General features: G+C 39.0%; 1 protein-coding gene across 1 annotated transcript in view; it reads left to right on the forward strand.

Moving 5' to 3' along the window:
* The window catches only part of CEP120 (centrosomal protein 120), a 64278-nt gene extending 63029 nt beyond the window's left edge, over positions 1-1249 (forward strand). The window contains exons 20-21 of the transcript XR_007904781.1: positions 246-349; positions 1049-1249. The gene's annotated coding sequence lies outside the window, so the exon portion shown is untranslated. The remainder of the gene's footprint in view (positions 1-245; positions 350-1048) is intronic.
* The last annotated feature ends 6591 nt before the right edge of the window (positions 1250-7840 follow it).

Here is a 7840-nt window from a genome sequence, read left to right on the forward strand (position 1 = left end):
GCAAGTCAGAGAGCCTTTCATATGATTTGATCACTGTAATATATTCATTCAGCGTCTGTTGACACATGGGTATTTCCACACAAATCCTACTCTGAGGTTTACTGCCATAAATATTTTGAGACTATCTGTCAAGAAGATATCTGAAGAAATCAGAAACACAGGAAAAAAAAAAGAAAGAGAAAAATTAGTCACATAACTTATTCACCATGAGTAATTTGGTCTACTCCATCTCTATCTCCGCACAGGCAATACTGCACAGCAGTTGACAGCTCTGGGTTGGTGACAGTCAGGAAATCAGTTCTTTACAGCATTGTCCTCTTCCCATGACTCAAACTTTTACAATTTAATGGTAAGAGATTTTAAATTATTGCTGGACAGTTGATTGAAAGTTGCTGTACCTGTTCAAAATGTTGTAAGTAAAAATTGATGTGATTTTGAAAATGGAAAACTATTGTATGAAACTCTTTAGCACCAAGAGAGCTTTCTGGACTATGGCCATAAGCTGCATTTGCTCAAGTCAATTTTGCATTAATCAGTGTGCCTTGAAGATTACGTCCTGTGTTTTTTTATTTAGTGGGTCATATATTTTAAAAAGTGCCTTTAAGTGTTTTGATGAAACACATTAAAAATCCACTGTAATGCTTAGGTGCCTGGCAGTTTTAATATATAGCAGGTACATTTGCCTTTGCAGTTTAAATAATCTGGAAGAGATGCTTCATTATTTATTTTTAAATTTTATCACCAAAGATCCATAATATCTGAAAATCAAATTTATAGTACTTGTCTCCGGTATCTTCAAAAATATTAATGAATGTTTTCCAGTCAAAAATATTAATGAATGTTTTCCAGTTACTCAACAACAAAATCAGACTTTTAAACGAAGTTTTCCAGCTAGGAATTACATAAATGATCTTCCAGAAGAGCATGAAAAGTAGTACCATGCTATCTTTTTTCTACCTATAGAGCCCACAGACAAAAAGTAGTCTAACTTTCAGCAAAAATGCAAAAGTCAGACCATGGTGTATTCTGATTTTCTAAATATTCACAGGTCTGATGCTTTCTCTATGGTCTGTCTGAACATTTTTGGTCATAAAATACAGCTAGACTTTTCCCAGTAACCAGACTTCATCTGAACTTTGAAGTTTTTTGTGAAGAAATCTGGCTGTCATGCATGGGCTGCTGTCAGCAGAAGCACTTTGCCATCTCACCTCCACTTCTGGGTGAAAAGGTGAGTATATGAATAAAGGTTTTAGAGTTCGACCTTCCATTATAGCTTAAGTCCTTTAAATAGACAAATGACAAGCACAAAGCAGTCTGCATGTGCTGTTTTAGCCAGTAAAAAGCTCTTGACACCTCACATTGGCGCAAGCTGGTGATACTTTACCACAACTCTCCTGTGCCCTGGCTCTGCCTTACCCTGACCCAGAAGAAAGTAAATTTTCTGCCTCAGGCAGCAAGCTGCAGAGGCATGGATGGATCTCCTGAGAGGGCCTTGGAAGTGGCATCTCTTGGAGCATGGCAGAGCTGTGTGAGCAGAGGAAAGGAGCAAAAGACCAGAAGCAGCAAAATGAGAGGTATACTTGGGTCACTGTTTAGCAGAAATCCAGACAGTTGGGTTTTTTAGGGCTCTCCAAAATAACATTTTTACAGGGAGAAGTCCAGCCCAAGATCCTGCAGTAAGAGCTGCCTTGTCCATGTCCTAGAACTGCCTGTCTGCTGAGCTGAACTCCTGTAGGGAGGAAGCCTTCTCCTGCTATGGGGCCACCGTGTCAGGGAGAAAGGATGGCTGTAGCAGTACACACATTCTAGAGGCCAGGATGAAGGGACCCAAGCTGTGAATATGAATATTCACAACAGTTATACCCACAGCTAAATGTAAAGGACTGGCTTCAGCTCAGTCTAGGATTTGAGCACATATTTTGTTTCAGTGCTAGTCTATCCAAACTAATTTGTCCATCTCTAATAATTTTACCCACTGGGCTCCATCTCACAGCTTTTAATCTTTATTCAGGCTATAAGCCCATTGACCTCAGTAACAGCTCTGCCAGGATAAAGATTGAATGAGGACCACAAGATTCAGACTGAATATCTTGAATACCATTTAGATATCATTTCCTCTATAAAGATCTCCAAATTTCTTTAAATAAAACCATGGAGAAGTGGGAGATGATAACATCTTCAGTGTTATGATTCAGAATAATCACTTCTCAAATGTACATGTGAGGTAGAAGACAGAAAATGAACCTTTTGAAAGAAATACAGTCTACATAACATACTGAGAGTGGTAAATGGGTAAACAAGTTCTGGCAGTGGTGAAGTTATGTGAATACACAGGAATTATTTACTACTTTCCTCTGACTAGAAGCAGGACCACACAAATACAGGCCTGTCACAAATATATATGTAGGGAATGATGACTCCAATTCATTACATTTAGTGGGATTCCATGTGTTTTGCTGGGCTGCTGACCTACTGCAACAATATTAAAATGCACTGGGGTGCATTTTTTAAATTACAGAGGAAAAATGAGAGGAGCCTTTAAAAGACTTTGCATGTACAGCCAAGTCCACACTTGGTGCAGCTCTCTGAAGCTATGCTACCAATAAGGTTGAATAAAGTCTGGGACTGGAACAGACATGTTCACTGACTACTGTCCTGTGGAAGTCCTATAGCAAGTTTTATAACCTGTTCTCTAGCCATATTTGAGTTACTCTAATTTTGCATTATTATGCAGTTTCACATTATTTCCCATGCCCAGCTGTTAGAGGTTTTCCTGAGCCTGGTTACTGTTTGTTAAAAACAGAGGAAGTGTGCAGTGGTTCACACAGGATGGGACAGGAGAAAAGATGAGAAGGCTGCAGACAGGGGCTTTACAGAAATTGAATGTTAAAGCTGGAGCACTAATAAGCTCAAGCTTCCTTATCTTGGCCAGCTCTAAAGTTGAAATTTGTGGAGTTTTCTCGGCCTTCCATCTAGATCTGACCTATCCTCTGAGAATATGTAGATATTTTTGGCTTTTTTAGAATATACTGCACAGATCAGAGATCAGAAAAATTACAGCTGGCAGAAACCTTACCTCATTTATTCTGTCTGCCTTTCTGTGAAGGATCGTTCCCTGGAGTCTGCTTTTGTAGCATTCATAACACAATCTAGAACTAGTGAAAAGGGGAAAGTTTGTCCAGAGAAGTTTGCTATTTAAGGGAAGAGGTTGATTTTTTGTTTGTTTGGTTGGTTGGTTGGTTGTTGTTGCTGTTTTATTTTGTCTGGATGAAACACACTAGAATTTAGACAGTTGTCCCTCACCTCTCTGTATACCTTGGTACAGGAGATTTACATGGCTATTTATTTTTATGATAACCTGTGTTTCAAACAAGTCTGAAGGATCTGTTAAGCACTATCTGAGCTGATTTTCACCTGAGGTAAGAATTAAGGGCCACTGCATGACATGTAAATGATGCACCATAATAGGGTCTGTAGTTTAGTATTTGCACTGCAGTAGCACTTCCCCGTTCATCTGAATATAAAATCTCATGTGAACAGTCTCCAAAAAAAATTATAACCATAACACAGCAACAGTTTTCAGATAGCATAATGTGAAAAGAAGAAAACTAAAAAATCCTCAACAACCAAAACACTTTAAAGAACCTCCGAAGTGCCTGCAGATGCTCTGTCTTCTGACTTCTAGGCCACTTGGACACCACAGGAATGCAGCAAGACTTCAGGTGAGCTCTCACAATGCCTATCCAAAAAGGGATATTGTAGATGGTAGAAATCCCTTAGGGAGCCTGGTTGCAGTAGGTGCCTTCTCCCTGCTTTTCACACCATGTGGAGTTTGTAGGCCCAGCCCTCTGGATCCTGCCTAGAAAACGGGTGGCTTACAAAACAGCACACACTTGGTCTGACTGGGCTGAAAAGGGAAGTGACTATGTCATATACTCAGAGAATTGTATTAAACTTCCCTTTTGCTAGGATAAAACTGAGAAAAAAAAAAAAAAAGAAAATAGCCTCTATATTTCTCATATTCAGAATTGCCATTCCATGCTTTACAAATTGCATGAGCCCTGTGTTGTTTTTAACAGGTTTTTAACAGGTGTGACTCTGCTTCATTAGCTGGTTTCTTCCGGCGTAACACTTTCACTTATCAAATTTACCTGTTCTTAGCTGTATTGAAAGCAATTCCAAACTGTGAGTACTAGTTAATCCTTCTCTCTGTACCACATCTGGTATTGCTTAAGGTTATACATAGACTCTTAGCAGAGTTATTTTCCTTTCTGCAGTAGAAAATGAAGCATATTGATTGTAATTTGTTTCCACTCCCTTTTATTTTTTTTTAATCAAAACTTGGAAGAAAAGTATTCAAAGAGTATTTTTCTCTATTTTTTTTTCTTAGATTTTGCTGCAAGCTAATTTATATGAAAAGTACCCTTGAATGAAGGCAAAAGGATAATTTTCATTGTGATTTTGCCAAACGCATGTTTTCCCTTATGAAAATCCTCTAATAATCTCAAAATATTGGATAGAGATCTTACAGTTAGGGCACAGAATATAAATCCAAGCGTCCCTCAGAGTCCTGTAGAGTTATGAACCAATCTAATATTGGGGTTATCACAATGACTTTATGAAGCTTGTGGATGGCTTTCAATAAGGTGGACTAAAGGCCCTTGAGTCAGGAAATGCTGTTGTCTTATGGACAAACAGGTACAACTGCATAACTCTGAGAACATATAAAAACTCAGTTAAGTCAGTGGGATTTGCTTTGTTCATGAAAGATGACTGTAAGGGAAAACTGACTGGCAGTAGAAATTTCTTCTGTCCTGTGACCCTTGATAACTGTTCGACTCTGGACTTGCTTTTCAGTTTTTCCCTATTTTCTCATTTTTTACTTTGAACTACAACAGATTTAAGGATCCAATTAGTTTCTGTAACTGAGCTGACATCCAAATTATTCAAGTGAAAAGAAAAAGAGTTTGTTTACTAAAATACTGGGCTTATGTTACTTTCCATTTGTAATTTGTTGTTCTTAATATCCTCTGGTATTGTAGGGGGAGAAGCAACAAGACTCTTCCAATGATAAGGCTTAGTCTAACCTGAGGGATGTGGTAAGACTACCCAGTTCCTATGACAGGTGTCTACAGCAGCAACACCTCTGACTCTGAAAAACAATGTGGTCCAGGGACTTTTGGTCCCCTTCTTCCCTACTTCATCCCTCTGCTTTAGGTTTTCTACCTCTGCACACTCCAGCCACATCCCTGGTCTGGATGAAGAATGAAGCTAAAACTGTGGCACCTTCCATGCAGTGCACCTCTTCCTAACACAACCTGAAGGACTATTTTAAACTCTCTTAAGTTAATTAAGGCTTTGAATGGGGTTTTAAGTTATTTTCTTCCATCACATCAGTTTTAAACAATTTCCCTAGCAGTACACCTGTCTCACTCTTTCCTCCTATGGAAGAGCTTTCTTCTAGCCTAGTGTGTAAGACTTCTCAGAAGTGTTCTCCAAGATTTTTCCATTTCTATTTCTTAATCTGTTTTCCTTTTCTTCAATTCTGAAACAAGCATTTCTTTTGCGCTACATTCACCATCATCTCCTTCCCCTCCTTCCTGGCATGTTTTGTTCTGTGAGAATGTCCCCAGCTGGACCTTTGGATTAGGAGGAGAGAGTGACTGACAAAGCCTTTGAAACTGGTGTTTGAATGTGCTTTATGCAGTTCCAGCAGCAAAAGAAACAGGAAAATGCTACGAAAATTAATTCCTTTGCTTCTGTCTTCATTCGTAAATATGAACCTTAATAACCCTAATAGGAAGAGGCGTTGTTTGAGAACGGCTTTCCTGGCAAGGACAAATAACACTGTGGTGATGCAGCTATACTATTCCTTGACCTTGTGGCTGGTAAATTTCTATTTCTGATAACATATCCAGAACTTGCCTAATTTGATCACCTCTTTACTCTAAAAGAGAGATTGGCAAATAGTTCTGAAGTGATTTTGAAGGAGAGCATCTTGTTTATATTGTTAAGTTTATCTGGAAAAGAAATATAAACAGTGAATAATGCCCAAATGGCTTTTGAGAATAGCCTCCCAGAATGATGAGTAAAATCATCCAATAGAGATGGTGTGTGCCTTCCTTTCCACAGGGAAACTGCATTTCCTGATCACACTTTTCATGAACAGAAGACATTTAAGTACCACTAGTATTACTCTGTGGTTCGTTTTACTTGTGGTACCAGAGAATGATGTATTCAGACGTATCTGCAGGGAACCAAGCTTTATCAGGAGGATTTCACAGAGGAAAACTAATTATTTAAAGGAACAGCTGAAATGTATTTCTGTTCTGAATGTCCCCTAGAGCCTGGCTAGTAGGGACATTCAGCCCATAAATATGGACTAAACTCTATTTTCATAATTGATTTGCAGTTCATCTTTAAGTGCTAAGGAGGCCGGGTGGTTCAGCAGAGACTGCAGCTTGAATCCTGTACAATAAAGAATCTGCATGCTGCACTCAGGCAAGTTATACCATGGACAGTTGAGGCTGATAGGAATCTGTGTAATAATTCTCACTCCATCATTTTCAAACATTAGTGACTTACAGGTCCTGATCTTAGTTCTGAATTTGCCTTCGTTTTCATTGATTTTGTGGTATATCTCATGCCCACTGCAGTAAATTACTGGGATCATAAATGATGACTCATGAAGCCGAGAGTGAAGTCAATGCCATTGGGGCGAACAAAATTAATGGATGCTGTTGGACAATCTTTGTGCCTTTCTGTATCTGTTGTTTGAACCTTTTCATTGTACATGGGCCTTGGGAAGTTTGGGGATGTGATCACAAAAAATATCTCTATGGCTCAGAGTTCTTTTGCGCCTCAGGAAGTGAACAGGGGGCTGAGGAAAAGATATATACAAGGGATTTTAGTAATTTTTTAAAACTTCTCTGTTTCTTAGGTTATAACATGATGGTGGTCCAGTAGTTGCAGGATTGTACTCCTTACAGGAGTAGGCCAGCAGAAATTGCAATAACATTATCTAAGGCAGTTATAAACTTCTAAAAATAATAAAGTTGACCTGCATTTCCCCTTTTTCAGGGCAGGAAGGAGGAATCATTACTGTCATACTTATTGACAGTACTGCTGAAGCACTCTTCATGGTGCCCAAAAGCCTAGCATTATCTTTCCTTAGGAGGCTAAGTCACTCACAGCAAACAATAGTGGACCCTTTGAGAAATACTTTCCATATTGCATAATACATAGCTTGGGAAAAATGCTTCACTAACTTCAACCACAGTATGTTTTTTAAGGGGGAAAATGTAATCCAACTGAGGGTAAATGAGCTTGCATGGGTGGACTTATGATAATAATGGGCTCTTTGATAAAGTTAAGCCAGGGTTACTGGCCACTCAAAGGCTGCCTGTTACCACAGACACCACAGAAGAACATCACTGGTTATATGATGTGCAGCAATACAGATTGCATTGATTTGCAGTTTGGTGACTGGAAAGTAACTATCAGCGCTTAGACAGCTGCGTGATGCACTGACACAGATACAAGTCAGGGTTTGCCAGTGTGAATGTGACATTTATCTTTCATAATCCTCATCATATCAAGAGCCCTTACCGGAAATGATGCCCAATTGCCTCCTGCCAATGACAGTGTCCCTATTCCAATGAGATACTGGGCTTTTAAGTGTTGCTAGATCAGTCATAATGCTCTTAGACATGTGTGTACCCAGCAGTGGCATCACATAAAAGTAGTTCCGAGGACAAAAAATCTGATGTTTAATCAGAGACACTATTTTTACTAAGCATGAACAATAACTGAAAGAAAGAGATTGGGAACTGAAATTATG

Source organism: Manacus candei, unplaced genomic scaffold (genome assembly GCF_025592945.1).
Source record: "Manacus candei isolate 608988 ecotype Guabito, Panama unplaced genomic scaffold, ASM2559294v1 h1tg000027l, whole genome shotgun sequence".
In the NCBI taxonomy this organism is placed as follows: Eukaryota; Metazoa; Chordata; class Aves; order Passeriformes; family Pipridae; genus Manacus; species Manacus candei.